Source organism: Octodon degus, unplaced genomic scaffold (genome assembly GCF_000260255.1).
Source record: "Octodon degus isolate 3935 unplaced genomic scaffold, OctDeg1.0 scaffold00137, whole genome shotgun sequence".
Taxonomy (NCBI): domain Eukaryota; kingdom Metazoa; phylum Chordata; class Mammalia; order Rodentia; family Octodontidae; genus Octodon; species Octodon degus.
This window is the reverse complement of record NW_004524713.1, coordinates 5,035-20,368: the sequence shown is the minus strand read 5'-3', so window position 1 is coordinate 20,368 and position 15,334 is coordinate 5,035. Positions and strand designations below refer to the sequence as shown.

Sequence of the window (15,334 nt, the reverse complement as noted above, 5' to 3'; positions counted from 1 at the left end):
CAGACAGACGGGCCTACCATTTAGGGTTGAAGGCAAAATCGGAAGGCAACTGGAAGAGGCCAGCACAGTGTGTAGCATGCAGTAGGTGCTCAGGAAACCCCACTTCCCACTTTGCCTTGGGAGGTCTCTGCAGAATGTGTGGCAATCGTGCCTCCCTCTGCAGAGACCAGCTGGGACCTGTCACAGCATGGAAGAGGGATCAGCCTTTTCCTTTTCCCCAGGCGATTAACACCAGGCAGTGTTTGTTGTTTTTAGGAGGTGTCAGAGCAGCGGATAGTGCCGTGGTCAAGCCTTCAGATGGCCCAGGTTACCCTCATCTCTAGTCAGCCTCCCAAGCTCTTTCCTGTCTGTGAACTCAGAGCAAAGGCGTCCCATAGCTGGCCTGTCCCGGCTCTTCCCACTCTTCCTGTCAGAGAATCTTCTCTGCTGGAAACCTCCGGTAACCTTTTGCTTTCTTCTTAGCTATTTCATTCTTTATCTAGGGAGAAACTTTTTTTTAAAGAAAAACCTAGGCTTGGGCTGGGGAGATAGCTCAATAGAATAAGTGCTTGCCTGGCAAGCACAAGGTCCTGAGTTCAATCCCTGGTACCGCCACCAAAAAAAAAAAAAAAGAACAAAAAGAAAAGAAAAACCTAGGTAGCACTAAACCTCCGTGATTATTTCCAACCTATCACCTCCCAAACAGTATGCTCTATTAGCTGAAGAAAAAAGAATTGAAATTGTCACAAATATCTTCTAAACATGGCAGGTCTATCAGTAGATAGAGGGGTCTAGAGAAGCCTGCTTTGACCTCTGGGGCTTGCTTAGGTGACTGTCATTTTTTATGTTCCCGGACATCTAGCTCTATCTCAGCGATTTTCAAACTGACCATCTTGGGTGTTACTGCTGGGGCTCCTGTACTGTTCTGTGAGATGGCAAAGGCAGTGGCAGTCTTCACCACCCTGGCAACTCCATGCCTGACACACTGTCTGTGGTACAGCAGACTCTACTCCTTTTCTTCTTAGTTTTCGGGGGCTGTCGTGCTGCACAGCAATGCAATGATAAATCCGCATGATTCCATGGACTTCTCTTCCCAGACTAGCTGTACTCTTGCCTGAAGGTGTAAGCTCAAGAACACCCCTGGAATCTCTGGTGTGATCCTTGTGGATACTACCTTCTATGTCTGTTTGGAAGACTCAAAGAGGAAATAATGCGGCACAGTGGTTTGTGTGTTGCAAGGCTCACTCGGTATTTATAAACATCATTAGTATCACAGTATTCATTCAGTGCTTTTATCTTTACACTCTATGAAATTGAGAGAATCAGATGCTGTGAATCACTTATATCAGAGCACTTAACTATTAGGGGTCCCATTGAGATCCGAGTCTATTCATCGTTTTTGTAAACTCCATTATCTAGAGCTAAGATGATATTTTCTTTTGGCCCAATGCATCATTTCCCCTCCCTCCTCCTTGCTCCCCATTCTCCCAGCCTTCCCGGAGGATCATCCCTCAGGGAACATCTGTAGGCTGCATTCAGTTTTCTATACAATATGTCAGCAAATAAAAATATATTGCTCATTTAACCATTTTGAATTAGTGTCTATTCATAGCTGACATACCTCAGGGGACCTGGGGAGCAGAGCGGGGCACATACTATTACCTCTCCATGCAGCGACTGGAAAACACGCAGCTCAGGGGCTCTCATCTGACCAGACCTGGAGCCTTCACCATGTCTTTCAATGTTAAATTATGATCAGAATGCAGAATTCTGACTAAAACTGTCTATGTGGGTGAGCATTCCTTTGTGAACTCTTTATGTGCAGAGATGGAACACTGTGGCTCAACTCTTAGTTGCTACCTTCATCCCTTACGCAAAGGGTTCTCCTTAACATCGCGTATGGCATGGCCATCAGTAACAAATTCAACAGCTTTTCCCTTCTAGAGTTCGTGCGAGTGATAAACAGAAGTGTTTCTCCTTCACGTAGATGCTACACGTATGAGCCAATTCATGTTCTAGAGAGTGCCGATGTCATCCAACTGTGAAGCAAACGCTCTTTACGCTGCCCCTCCCCTGATGGAAATAGTGATTGCAATTCGACGCCGCATAGACATTATGTGACACCCAGCCGGGCCATTTAATGAAGAAATTTTGCCAATAGCTTGTTTTGCCATCCCCACACATAATGCTTATCATTAAATCTGCCAATACTTTTAGAAATCTCTTAGTGATGGTGTGGTGTGCAAAAAATTATATTAACAGTGAGGAGCATAATCTTAGTGATAAGAAACCTAATTTTCAATGACTGTTGGTCTCTTCTCCACCTCTAAAGACAAAACTCTCAATTTTATGCTGGCAAGAATATTTTCTGATTGTTCTGAGAGAATTCAAGGGTTTCTATATTGATTTTTATAGACAATACAAAGGTGCTGATGGCTTATTGCTTAATATTTTGCCCGAAGGACAAGGGGATGAGTGGGATAGTAACCCTTAAAATATATCGGGTAGGCAGGCACCTTTATATTTTCTGGCCAAGAAAGAAGTTGGAAGCATTACACTCAGTGATCCATTTACCTCAATGTGCACATCCTTTGGACTCAATATTCACTCCAGAGCACTGTTCCCTAGTTACATTTTCAACATCATGGCATTTTAGAATACTCTGTTATTGCCAACAGTGATGGTGCTGTCCTGCAGTCCTTGCCACTTCGAGGCTGAAGTAGCAAGACCACAGATCTGAGGCCAACCTGAGAGACTCTGGGAGACTCAGTCTCAAAATAAACTCTGCAAAAGGGCAGGGGTTCAGCACAGTGGTCAAGCCCTTGCTTAGCATGAGGGGGGCCCTGGCTAAACCTTAAACCCATTTTTGACATTGCAGTTTGACAAATATAAATGGTAACCAGCAAAGAGTACTGAAATGTTTTAAGCTAGATTACCTATGTCCTCCAAGTGAGTGTGGGCTATAACAGAAAAAAAAAATCTAATAGACTCCTTATTGTGTTGGTAAATAAATAGGAACAAAAGCAATAGTAAGTGCACCTTGGAACTTCTACATAAATCAATTATTGTCTTACATAATGGAGAAATATATATATATGTGTCAAAAGAATTGTCATTGATTTTTCTTCCAAAGCCAGAAAATTGTATGAAGACCAATAGATAGGCTGCTGGGAATCACAGGAACCTCTGGTCTCCTACCAAATATTTCATAAGCTCTTCTGATCAAGCACCTCCATCAGTTCCTGGCCTAATTAGCATCACCCCTCCCCTCCCCCTTAGTTGGACCCACTTACTTCTGGATAACACCATCACCACAGTATCCACTTCCATGGATGTATATGGCAGCAGGTGATGGCTCACTTTCTTCAGTGCCTGAAATGGTGATAACTCGATACTGGTACACACTGCCAAGTTTTAGGTCCCTGCAAAAGGTAAAGAAGACTATTAGCCATAAAAACACAGCACTGGGGGCAGACAGTACAGAATGGGATCTTGATTCCTCTGAGTACATGCTCTCACTCTTGCTTAATTTTTGAAGTCAAATGCAGAGTTCTCCAGTACTGTTTATGATCCACTGCAGTTAACTTAATCTGCTAAGTACGTTGGAGTCCACTAACATGTAAGCCAGTAACACCTGGCATCCACTGACTGGCAACACGTACAATACGAGATGCTTTTTACTTTTAACTTTTACAACTTTGGAAGGAAAATAGCAGATACCATGTGACCTATAATGAAAGTAAGTGTGTCAGTGAAAGCCACCCAAGAACAACTCGTAGAATGCGCATAAGCAAAGAGGTGAGGAAGTCCACATCAGGTTCTCTAGGTGTTCCTTGATTATTTTTGCTCACCTGTGCAGAAAGCCCATGATGAATGAGCAAGACTGGATGGCACGCATACTGCCCCCTCCACACACGACTTCCCATATTGCTTATTCTGGACCAAAATAATAGTAGAATCCTATAACTGACTTCTAGCTCTGGGATGAACACTGTCTATATAGTTTTTCCCCCTTATTTGATAATAAAAATCTCTACATGACTGTTAATGTTTTCATTTTTATTTTACAATTCATGAAGCTGAGGCATACAGAGATTCAACAACTTGCTTAGAATCATGTTACTGGCTAGCAATCTACATTGTGCTTGTTTTGATAAACTTATTTCTTGTTGTAAAAAAACCCAAAATCTTGTATTACAACTGCAGCTCCATAGGCTGGTGCCTGCCAAATTTTCAACATGCCAAGCATACATCTTTCACTGCTATCAGAAACTCCTGGCACTTGTCCCAACTTCTAATTGTAACCCCAATCACAACTTCTTTATGAAAGAACTACTAAGCAAACTTGGTTACTGCCAATCATCCTCTAAGGAAGATAAATATATATTGATATCAATTTTATTTTATTTTTGTGTATTTTAGTTCAAAGTCTACAAGATCTCGCTACACAGATCACACTCATAGTGATCCTCCCTTTTTCAGCCTCCCAAGCATTGGGATTACAGGCACATGCCACCATGTCCAGTTTCAGTCATTGTCCCAGCGTGCCAGGGGGTAGGGCTGGCCCAGCATGCAGGAAATCAAACTCAGGTCCCTGAATCTACCTAAGCAGGTGCTTTAGTCTGCTGAACTATCCAACGCTCAATTTTATTTTACTTTAATTTTTTCTCAATTTCATTTATTTTGGAGAGCAAAAACAGAAGCAAAAACAAATAGAAAAAAGAGACACAAACAGATTAATATACAGCAATACATATGTTGTAGATTTCCAAAACAGGAATAGCTAACAATGGTTATAATATTAACTATTTTTATTGTCAAATCTGTTGCTCAGATGAACAGATATAGTTATGCAAGATTGATTGATATAAATTTTAAATTACCAAATCTCCTCCCCTGTTTCTATTTGGATCATTTCATTTTTTTTTCCTGTATTTTTAGGGAAGGGTCTACAGGGTGTCAGGGTCTCACTACTAGATCAGACTCTAGTTATTCCCCTGTTTAAAGCCTCCCAAGTACTGGAATTACAGGTGCTCACCACCACACCCAGTCTCATTTGAATCATTGCAAAAGCAGATATTTTTCATTCTCATCTCCCTTACCACCCTTTACACTTTTTAAAAATAAAGTGTACCATGGGAAAAGCTTCACAATGATAACGAAAAGAATTCCTTTTAGATACCAGAGTTGAGGGGGTAGAATTTATAAACAAAGGACCTGGTCAAAAAAATCTTGGATTTTCTTGGCTATCTGTTGTTTCAGCTGCTGGCGGGGCTGGGCCTGCGTGGACAAAGCCAGCAAGGTAACAGGTGCAGGAGTAATGGACAGAGAAGCTCTCCCAGCTCCCAGTGCACAATGAGTCGGACTTTATGAGCAGTGCAGGATTCTAGAGGGGAACATAAACTTGCTTAGAATGTCACACATATTTCTCCCAAAGGGAGTTTGTTTTAACAGCACTGGAGTAGCTACTAATATTGGGGGTAGACCAGAAGTCTCTGGTGGTTCTGGTAGTGTTCTGCTAATCAAGACTAAGCAGGTGAATAAATGAAAATGTTAAGGTATTGTATTTATAAAAGATAGCTGTGTTGTATATTTTTCAGACACCAGTTTATTGATAAGATTATGTCTCTTTTTTATTTATAATCTCTTTAAGAAATTATAATCTTTTTTTGTTTTGTTTTGTTTTGGGTTTTCTTGGTGACGCTGGAGTTTGGACTCAGGCCCTTGTGCTTGCCAGGGAAGCACTTATTCCACTGAAACATCTCCCCGGCCCTATAATCTTTTTTAAATTTAGTTTATTAGCTATTTTATTCACCTTTAGAAAACAAGTATATAATGTGGCTTGTGATTCTCCTAAAACCAAAGAAGAGCAGCACAGATTCTCAGGTTACATATGAAGGTACAAGGTAAATATGACACGTATTATATCATACATTCATTTTATTCTAAAATTGAAGATAAACTTTTTATTTAAAGACTACAGTTCTGTTAGAGAACAGAATAATAAATTTTCTTCAGGCTGCATCTCAGGGCAGTCCTGGCACGCGGTCCCTGTCTGTGCTCATGCCAGTGTGAAAGATACATTTCTGCATTATTTTACATTTATGGTATGTGTAACAAATGATCTGTGGCTGGGAATTGTTAAAGTAGTGGGCTAATTTTTGTGACTGTTTTATTTGTCCTCCCTATATTTTCTCTCCTTCCCTCCTATTTTCCAGCCTTCTTTTCCTCCCTCACCCAATTTTACCAGCTTACATTTTAGCAAATATGTTCATGTACTGGGCACCTGTCCTAAGTATGGGGCTACCGTATCTCATGTGTGCCACAGCGCAATAGAAAGCCTCCTTCCACCGTACATATTTGGCTGGCAACCCACCAGTGTCAGACAGTTTGTGGTCCTTCTAGGTGACCCATTCCAACTTCTCAAACTTCTGATCCTTGTTTTGTCCTCATCCTCTGGTACAATGTGCCTCAGTAACTCCGCCCACTGTCTTATTATCAGCACACAGAGAATGTCACAAGGGGAGCAAAATGTCGATGATCCTCCTGTCTGTTGTGTGCATGCAGCTCAGAGCTCAGGACCTCACTGAAGCCCTGAGCAGCTGTAGGAAGCAGGGGCTGTTATCCTAACTCTTGCACTAAGTTGCTCTCCCAGTAAAGAAATAAGAACGCAGGACAGGTACAACCACAACAAGGAAGATTATGTTTTTCTACCAAAACATTCCTGGAAGAAAATATGCCTTCTCTAAGATAAAGCTGATGTTTGTGGCTGAAAAACCTTTTCTCAGGACCTAGGAAGCACAGAATTTGCTCCAAAGGTCAAGTAGACTTACTGAAGGTTAGAGCCCCATGTCATCGTGGATGCAAAGTAGGATGTGTATGTGACTTTGTTCCTTTCAGCTATTTCCAAAAGCATGTGGAACGTCTTACAGTGTTTTCGAAATCCTTCCCTTCCCACATCTCCCTCATCTACTTTTTTTTGGGGGGTGGGGGTGGGGCAGAGCCAGGGATTGAACTCAGGCCCTTGTGCTTGCCAGGCAAGCACTTATTCTATGAACCATCTCCCAGGCACATCTAAAATGACCAGAACTCTCCTCACCCAGGGTTTTCTGAGCACCATCCCTCCTTCTTTGTTTCTGCTATCAGCAGCGGCTCAGCATTGACAACCAGAATGGCCTAGGACTATGTCCTACTCCTAGCACTTCCCTCCCTCAGGCCTGACGATGCCCTCAGGACATTCTTCCATTCAAAGTAGCTTCCGGTTCAGAACTTGCTCCTGCGGCAGTGACTGGAACTTGCTTCTAAGCAGAGACTTCTCCGTGTGTTCTGTTTGGAACTACAAGTTTAGCGCCTCCTCTCAGAGGGGATCATTTTGGCCATGGCTAATTCCTTTCACAGGACTTTGAACACCATTTTAAATTTTCTTTTAAACTTTAATCATAATTAGTGTTCAAAAGAGTCATCAGTTTTCACACTGCTTCATTGATTTATTAATGTTTCTAGGTAATACATTTAAACACAATGGATTGTTTGGCTAAAGTGAGAGGACTCTTCAAATGTTAAAAAAAGGTTTTTTTCTGACATCCAGCCATAATTTCTTCATGAATGTCTGAAATGACATGTCTGCTTTAGGTTTGCATTTCTGACTATTAAAACAAAATTTTGATATCTCGCATTGACAGGGTTTCCTCAATATTTCTTCAGAAACATCATATTGAGGTAAATATATATCATTATCTTTTGTAGGGTTTAGTTACAGGTTATGAAATCAACATCACACAAATATTCAAAACCTGTGAGGTGTTTAAGTCCCCTGTAACATTTGCTGAAATCCTAAAATAAAGATTACAAAATGCACATTTAAAAATTGCTTGTTTATTGTTAGTATCATGATAGGTCAATTAAAGCCTTTCAGAAATCTGCCCTTAACTCACTTTACCTCTTTGGGTGTATTGGCTTATCTTTTTCTTTAGAATATATGATTTTGTTCATATTGCGCTGAATATAAAATAAACAATGAACGTAGTATAGGTGGAAAGAGAAGCAGTCTCATTACACTTTGAAAAATGTCACGTTGCTTTTATGTTGTTGTTGCTAAGGAAATCCTCTCTGGGTCTCCCAGGTAATCCTTATTGATCTCCTACTGTATCTATATTATAGCTTTCTTTTTTAAGGTCTACCTTTCAAAATATTCTCTATAACGAAACTGTTATACTTGAAAATTCCACCTTCTGGAATATATGGAGTCACAGCTTTGATTTCCTGCCTATTTATTATGAACAGGGCATTATGCTCTACTCTAATTTCTGCCACAGGCAGCCCTTTTAATAACAAGCATTGTTATTCCTCTTTTCACATGAGGAAACTAACAAGGGGCGAGCATAAGCTGCCTACTTGGGGTCGCATTGCTTTGGTCCTAGGTAGGGACTCGAGCCACTGTGCTTCCTTCCGGAACTCAGGACAACGCTTTCCAGATTTGGAAGGCCTCAGCAGGCATGAGCTGGAAATACATCAAAGCACATAGAAATAACGAAAAGAAGCCAGTTGTGAATCCAGAAGAGTATACATACAAGACCAGTTGCAAAAACCCATCAGTCAGAAGACACAAGTTATCTTTTACATGAGAACACTGACCGATGGACGGAAGACAAGCCTTTCCCTTCCCAGCCATCTGTTTGTTCCTAAACTGGAGTGAGAATTTCAGAAAGGTGTTGTGCTCTGTTCTGATGATGCTGGCCCTATTTCAGTGAGGAATGAAGTCTCGGATCGTTTTGGACTCTTCCATAGGCTAGAAACTGTCTCAGCAGTAAAAAATTCTGCACTCAGATGGCTGTAGGTCAGAACCTACCACCCAGATTGTCTGAGCCCGAAGACAAAGTGGCAAGACCACCTAGGATGCCTTTGGCGCAGGAAGAGCTGAAGTGCTCCAGTCCACCCTTGGGCTAAGAAGCAGAGGGGGATGCCTGGGCACTTGGCAGAGCAGCTGGAAGCCAACCACACAGAAGGAAGGAAACAATCACTCTGTGAGCCTGACAATGCGCCAGCGACTCTATACCAACTAATATACTTGAGTTAATTAGAGAACATGTCAATGATCCAGAAAACGACAGAGTAAGCTATAGCAAATATCATAGACTGACCCTGAACTTGGTCACATTGTTAGCAGTGAGACACATTTTCTTCATACTCTTATTTTTGGTGAGATAGAAATTAAAATACAATACACTAATAAAGTTTGAAGCCACCTGTGTGCCCTGCTGCTACCCGATTTTCCTCAGAGGTACAACTGTACATTTCGCTATTTGTGTATTGTTTTGCCTATTTTTAAATTTCCCGAAACTTTTAATGCTATACTTATCAATATGAAGCTGGCATATTTCCCTCTCAGCATTGTTCTGAGATTGCACATATCAATGCAGATAGATATAGATTAGTTATTGTCACCGACATATACCTTTTACCACACGAATATATCACGCTTTAATTGGCCGTTGTTTTGAGACAACTACTTATGTTGGAATTTTGTTATGATGCTAAACTTCATGTTTGCTCTTTTCAACAATGTTTGTGCTCCTTATAAATACACCAACACTTTTCTGAAAGAAACACAGCAAAGTGGTACTCTTACACTGACAGTCACTGCATCCTCAACTGTACTGCATATTGCCAAATTATTCTCCCAAATGGCTGCATTAATTAACGTGTCTACCAACAGACAACCCACTGCCTCAGCTCCCTACTGGTACTTGACTCTGCCAAATACTTATTTTTTGCAGATCCAATGGTTATTAAATTATATTTAATCATTGTATCACTTTGACCTTTCTTGACTATTAATAATCCTGAGTATCTACACATATTCCTCGATCACATAATTTTTTAGCCATGTGAGCTGCCTGGTCATTGTTTTGCTTATTTTAAATTGTGTTAGTCATGCTTTTCGGCATTAATATGTAGCTTGTTTACACATACTGGATACTAATTGTCTATAATCAATGACTTTGCAAATACAATTTCCAAGCCTTGTTAATTCCATTATTCTGTTTATGCAGCTTTGTTGAAGAGTAATTTTTAATTGTTTCCTTCAGGAGTGGTGGTTTTGATGTGTTATGGAATAAATGTTTCTTTACTCCTGGGTCATATTTTTCTATTTTTTTAATAGGAAGATTTAAGATTTTGTTTTAAAAGGAAGCATTTCAATAATTCACAATATAGTTCTAAAATGTTAGCGAAGTTAGGATCGTCATCTATGGTTCAAATAATGAATGAAGGGTAATAGTTAACCTTTCATTCATTGAGTTGCAATATCATCTTTGCCACAGAGAATTTTATTCCATGCATGGGTTTGTTTATGGGTTATACTCTTTTAGTGGTCTAGTTTTGGTCTATCATTTTATCAATAGCAATCTGTCTTAATTATCTTACTCCTGAGTTCAATCCCCAGTACTGAAAAAACAAAACAAAACAAAAATAAGCCAACTGTTCAGGGCCTGGGAAGATAGCTCAGTAGAATAAGCACTTGCCTGGCAAGCTTAGAGCTCTGAGTTCAATCCCTGGTAGTGCAGGAAAAAAAATAAAATAAAAAATGAAATAGCATATTAAAAAAAATCATACTATATGAAAGTCCTTTAGGTGAGGCAGTTTGCCAAATTTTCACATTCCATTAATGAAATAAACCTAAAATCATTTCCACTTTTAGTTGAACATCTGTATAGGTCAGTGATGTGTCCAGTGTCAGAGAGATTATGATTTTAAGGCAAGAATTAAACCACGCTATTTGATTCTAGAATCCTTGATTGTCTCAGGACACTGAGCCAATCTTGATCAGCATTCATTAATGGACCATGCATCAATATCCAATCAAATAGGGAACACTAACACTATCTGAAGATAAGTGAAGCTGTTCTTCATAGTTCTAAAGTCTTTAAGAGAGCTGTAACTATGGTTAAGCTGTATAAAGTTTACATAGTATAGTTCTTATGGAAATATAGTGTTAAAATAGGGACAGCTGTAAGATAGCTTCCTTGTTTTGAATGCTGGGATTCACCCAAGGCCTCACATATGTTCAGCAGATTCTCTACCCCTGAGCATCAATTCCTGCCCTCTGACATATTTTTAAAATTTTTAAAACTTATTTATTTGGTTTGGGACAGGGTCTCACTATGCAGTGTGGACTCATAGTGATCCTCCTATCTCAGCCTCCCCATCGCTAAGATTACAGGTGTGTGCCACTATGCCTGGTTTTGGTGGATGGCAGGGCATGTGGTACTGGGGATTGAACCCAGGTACTTATGCTTGCCAGGAAGGCCCTTAGACCACCAAGCTATCTTCCCATCCATGACATAACTTTAAAGTAGGAAGTAATATTTTCTTTAAATTCGGAAGTGATAACATGCTATCGCAACTGCTTTATCTTTCTAATCATAAAGATTAGCCATGTTTATCATAATAAATGAATTTTATACTAAGTAATTTGTATTTCAAATTTCATCACTCTGAGATAGCTAGCAGGAATATTCTCTGATCAGGATGCCTTCATATATATTTCTCTGTATAAAAACCAACATTTCTGTACAAACATAAGATCACAAGTTTGTAATATCACTTCATCTTTAGCGTTTATGAAAAAAGTATGAGAGAAGTCAATATGACAAGTTTGCTTAATGCCAGCTGATAGTATTTATTATTTTGAATACTTATTCAAATTCTAATAAATATATTTTTATCATTGCATGTTTTCACCTACTTATCCATCCAAATACCATTAACTAAATCATCTAAGTTTATCCCGGGTTTCTGGGATGCAATGATGAATAAAATATGATCCTGTTCTTTTGATGATTAGAGAAGATATTAATGAACACTGCTGACTTCCATTCAGTCTAGAATCTGCAGAAGGCTTTCGGAGCACAGAGGGTCTGTGTAGTTCCCGGCTGATGGGAAGAGGGACTGAAAAGCTTTCCCAATGAGGCGCAGAGGCTTTACTGGAGGCACCCTAACAGAAGTCAACAGAAGGAGAGAATCACCTTTCAAGGCAAATGATGTAATATTTGTTTTTTGCAGATTATTTTGGTGGCAGTGTAGATAACAGAACTAGCGAAGACAAGTGGGAGAGCAGTGCGTGATGGTGGAGAGGTCCAATGATCCTCATGCTACGGAGGATCTAGGAATAAATCTATACAGCTAGTTTTGCTATTTTCCTAGATTTCTTTATACGCTATTTTGTCTAGAGAGAACTAAAACTTACAATAACAAATCCTTCCTTCTTGAATAACCTTAGAGTTGTGATTAGTTTGCTTGATAGAATATTCTTAAAATGCGTACAGTGATTTCTTACACTCAGTTTTCTTGTGTGTATTGCAATTTCATGTGCTTTAATTTCAAAGTCATATGAACATCACTGTGAATTCTTTTGTTTTCATCCTGTATTCTGAAGGGTCACTTTTATTTCTGTTCTGGGCTAAGAAGTATTTTGGCTTCACTTTTTATTAATGGTAGTGGTGGTGGTAGTAATGAGATGAATTCTAAGGATCTGGGTCAGAAAGCCTTCTGTATCTTTGAAAATCAATATCTTGTAAGGCAATGTGATGTATTAACACTGGACCATGAGTCTGGAAACACAGTACAGTTCCCCAATTAATTCTGTTGGATTTTTTTGTTGAATCAATTCTTTTTCTGAAATCCACCTTCTTTGCTTGATCAAGCATTTTTGGTTTTGCTTTTCTTGGTACTGGGAATTGAACTCAGGATCTCAGATCTGCCAGGCAGGCAGTGTCACTGAGCTACATCCTCAGCCCCTTGTTTGATCAAACACAATATGAAGTTTAGGAAAAATTGAGGACCCAAAAGATGCAGAAGACTCTACCAGTGATCTCATATAGCCCTAAAGGCAAAAGAGATGAGAAGCTATCAAGTACAGTATGATTGAAACACAAGGTAGAATTCAAAAACCACTGATATAAAGGGGCAAAAGAGGTTGGAAGGCTTTCTTTTTATGACTGCAGAAGGTTTATTTCCTTTCCCTCTCTTTTTTCCCCCCAGAACTGGGGATTGAACTCAGGCCCTTGTGCTTGCCAGGCAAGTCCTTATTCTACTGAGCTATCTCCCCGGCCCCAGGTTTATTTACTTTTACCAGTTTCCTCAGCTTTCTACCCTTTACTTTACAATTAAACACATTTTTTTGTTTTTTGGCTATCAGATAGTGAATGCGTACAGAGCACAGCAATCCTTCATTGTGGTATCTCTGTTCCTAACATGGTGCCTGGCACATGATTGGTTCCCAGCAGTGCCTGTTTCAGGAATTAATACTTTGAAATGGTGCAGATTGGGAAAATGTCAAAAGACATCTGTAACAAATATGATATTTTGAACAGCATGACAGTGCAAGATGAATCTTTAAGATAACAGACAGTTCATTTCGACTGAACGCTAGGTTAAGCCACAAGAAGTGATAAAATTTTTACTACATTGATCAGGTAAGGGTGCACAAAAAATGGCAGCAGATAAGACATCGGGGCATGAGTTACCAAGCAGCGGAGGAGACTATCAGAAAGCCAGGGCTGGATCCCACGATGTCCCAGCCTCCATCCTATCTGTAGTTGTTGAACTAAGAACTTGGACAGACTGACAGTAGTTGAGATACTGAATCGATATTTGGTCTTTGTGCAGCCCGGGACCCCCCACTTTCCATTTCCCTTCCTCTTGGTCCAAGCCCCAAGTTGCCTGCAGTCTTTCCACTGAAGGCCCCTTAATAAAGCAGAATTGTGCTGAAGTACCAAGAAAAAATCTTTGGGAAAAGAGCCTTTTGTCTTGAAATGCCCACACTCTTCTTCTCCCTAGTGACTAGTGTGGGTAGTAGCTCGTGGCCTGGATTCAACAAATGAAGAATAAGGTGACAAGGGTCTGAGAATCCATTGGGCATTTGGATCCCTGCCCAGTGAGTGCTAAGATCTGCCCCTCTCACCCAGGTAATGGAAAAAAAAAACCCTATTCTTTTCAAGCTGACAGTGCTGCCTTCTAAGGCTTAGAAAGGAATAAATGTATACATGCAACTGATTAATTCCAGCAGCCTTTGATATAATTGTCCAAAGATTTACCCTGGTACCAATTTAAAACACAGTAGCAAATTTAATAAAACTAACAGTTTGCAGCCAAGCCCTTTGTTATTTTGTTTTAATCATCTTTTACCACCAATTGAAATGATTTTTCTACTTTCTTCGTGCTATGAAACAAAATACAAAGGGAAGAAGAATGAGGCAATGTGGAAATTACAAAAGCTCGAATGCTTCAAATCCCAGGATAAGGTAACAGCCATCCTGAAATTTTTACTGCTTATTTGTGTCAGGCTGAGATTTGAAGAGAAGACGTTTACCAGTTTGGGGGCAACTCCACACCTGGATAGCATTAAGGAAGGAAGAGAGAGGAAAACATCCACAGGGAACTCTTGTTTTTCCTGAACGCAACCAAGGGAGATGTGTGACAGCTTCCCCAAACATTCTGCTGGTGATGGACAGGTTACTTGATTACAGAGCAGGGGCATGTGACAAGCTGACCAGTTGCCAAGGACTCTGGGAGCCAAATCACCAAATACAGTTGGAAGTAAACAAGGCATGCTGCATAGTGTGAAAATCGAGGCCAAGTTGGGGCCAGTGAGTTGAACACAGGGACCAGTGACAGCCTGTGATTGAGCGGCACTAACTGAACACAGTTGTTGAGGACCAGGGGCCAGTGGGGAAAGCAATCTCCTTTCTCCTCCCTGTGGCCTCTCTGGGTGGCCAGCAATTTTATTACTGGCAAAGGGGGAGACCAACAGCATTTTCGGATTTGGCACCACATCTAAAACCCGGTGGGGGTTGGGCTTCTCTTTCTTTTCCACCCCACACTCCCTACAAATTCTTCGGGTTTGGTGAAAGCCCGTGTGCAGTTAGCAGGCTACATTTCCCCTCAAGTTGGAAACCCATGAGCACCTGGGGGAAATGTAATCCTTATGTTTCTGATTCATTCACACTTAACTCATCAAAACAGTGTTTTGTAACAGCCATTTGATGTTCATGAAGTCTTTTGAGCTCTTTGGAAGGCTTTGTTTCTTGGAGACAGGAAGCCATATTTCTGAGGAGAGGGATAACCTATAAGGTTGAATTTGTGTTGGGATGAGGGCACTCGACAGGTCACATGGGCCCTGACCTTGGCCAAATGTACTTTCTTGTCCCCTACACCACCCTCCTCACCCACTCCAGCTCCTACAATGTTACTATGTCAGCTCGCTGTGATGTTACTCTGACAACAAAGGAAAGTTCTCAATGACCAGAGAGAGCCAACTGCAAAATTTGAGTCCCAAACCCTGGCCAGATTCCAG

General features: G+C 40.5%; 1 protein-coding gene across 1 annotated transcript in view; it reads right to left on the bottom strand.

Annotated features, from left to right (window-relative positions):
• Positions 1 to 3,398, bottom strand: part of LOC101583960 (pappalysin-1) — a 132,599-nt gene extending 129,201 nt beyond the window's left edge. Inside the window, exon 1 of the mRNA XM_004641459.2 lies at positions 3,273 to 3,398. The gene's annotated coding sequence lies outside the window, so the exon portion shown is untranslated. The remainder of the gene's footprint in view (positions 1 to 3,272) is intronic.
• Between the last annotated feature and the right edge of the window lie 11,936 nt (positions 3,399 to 15,334).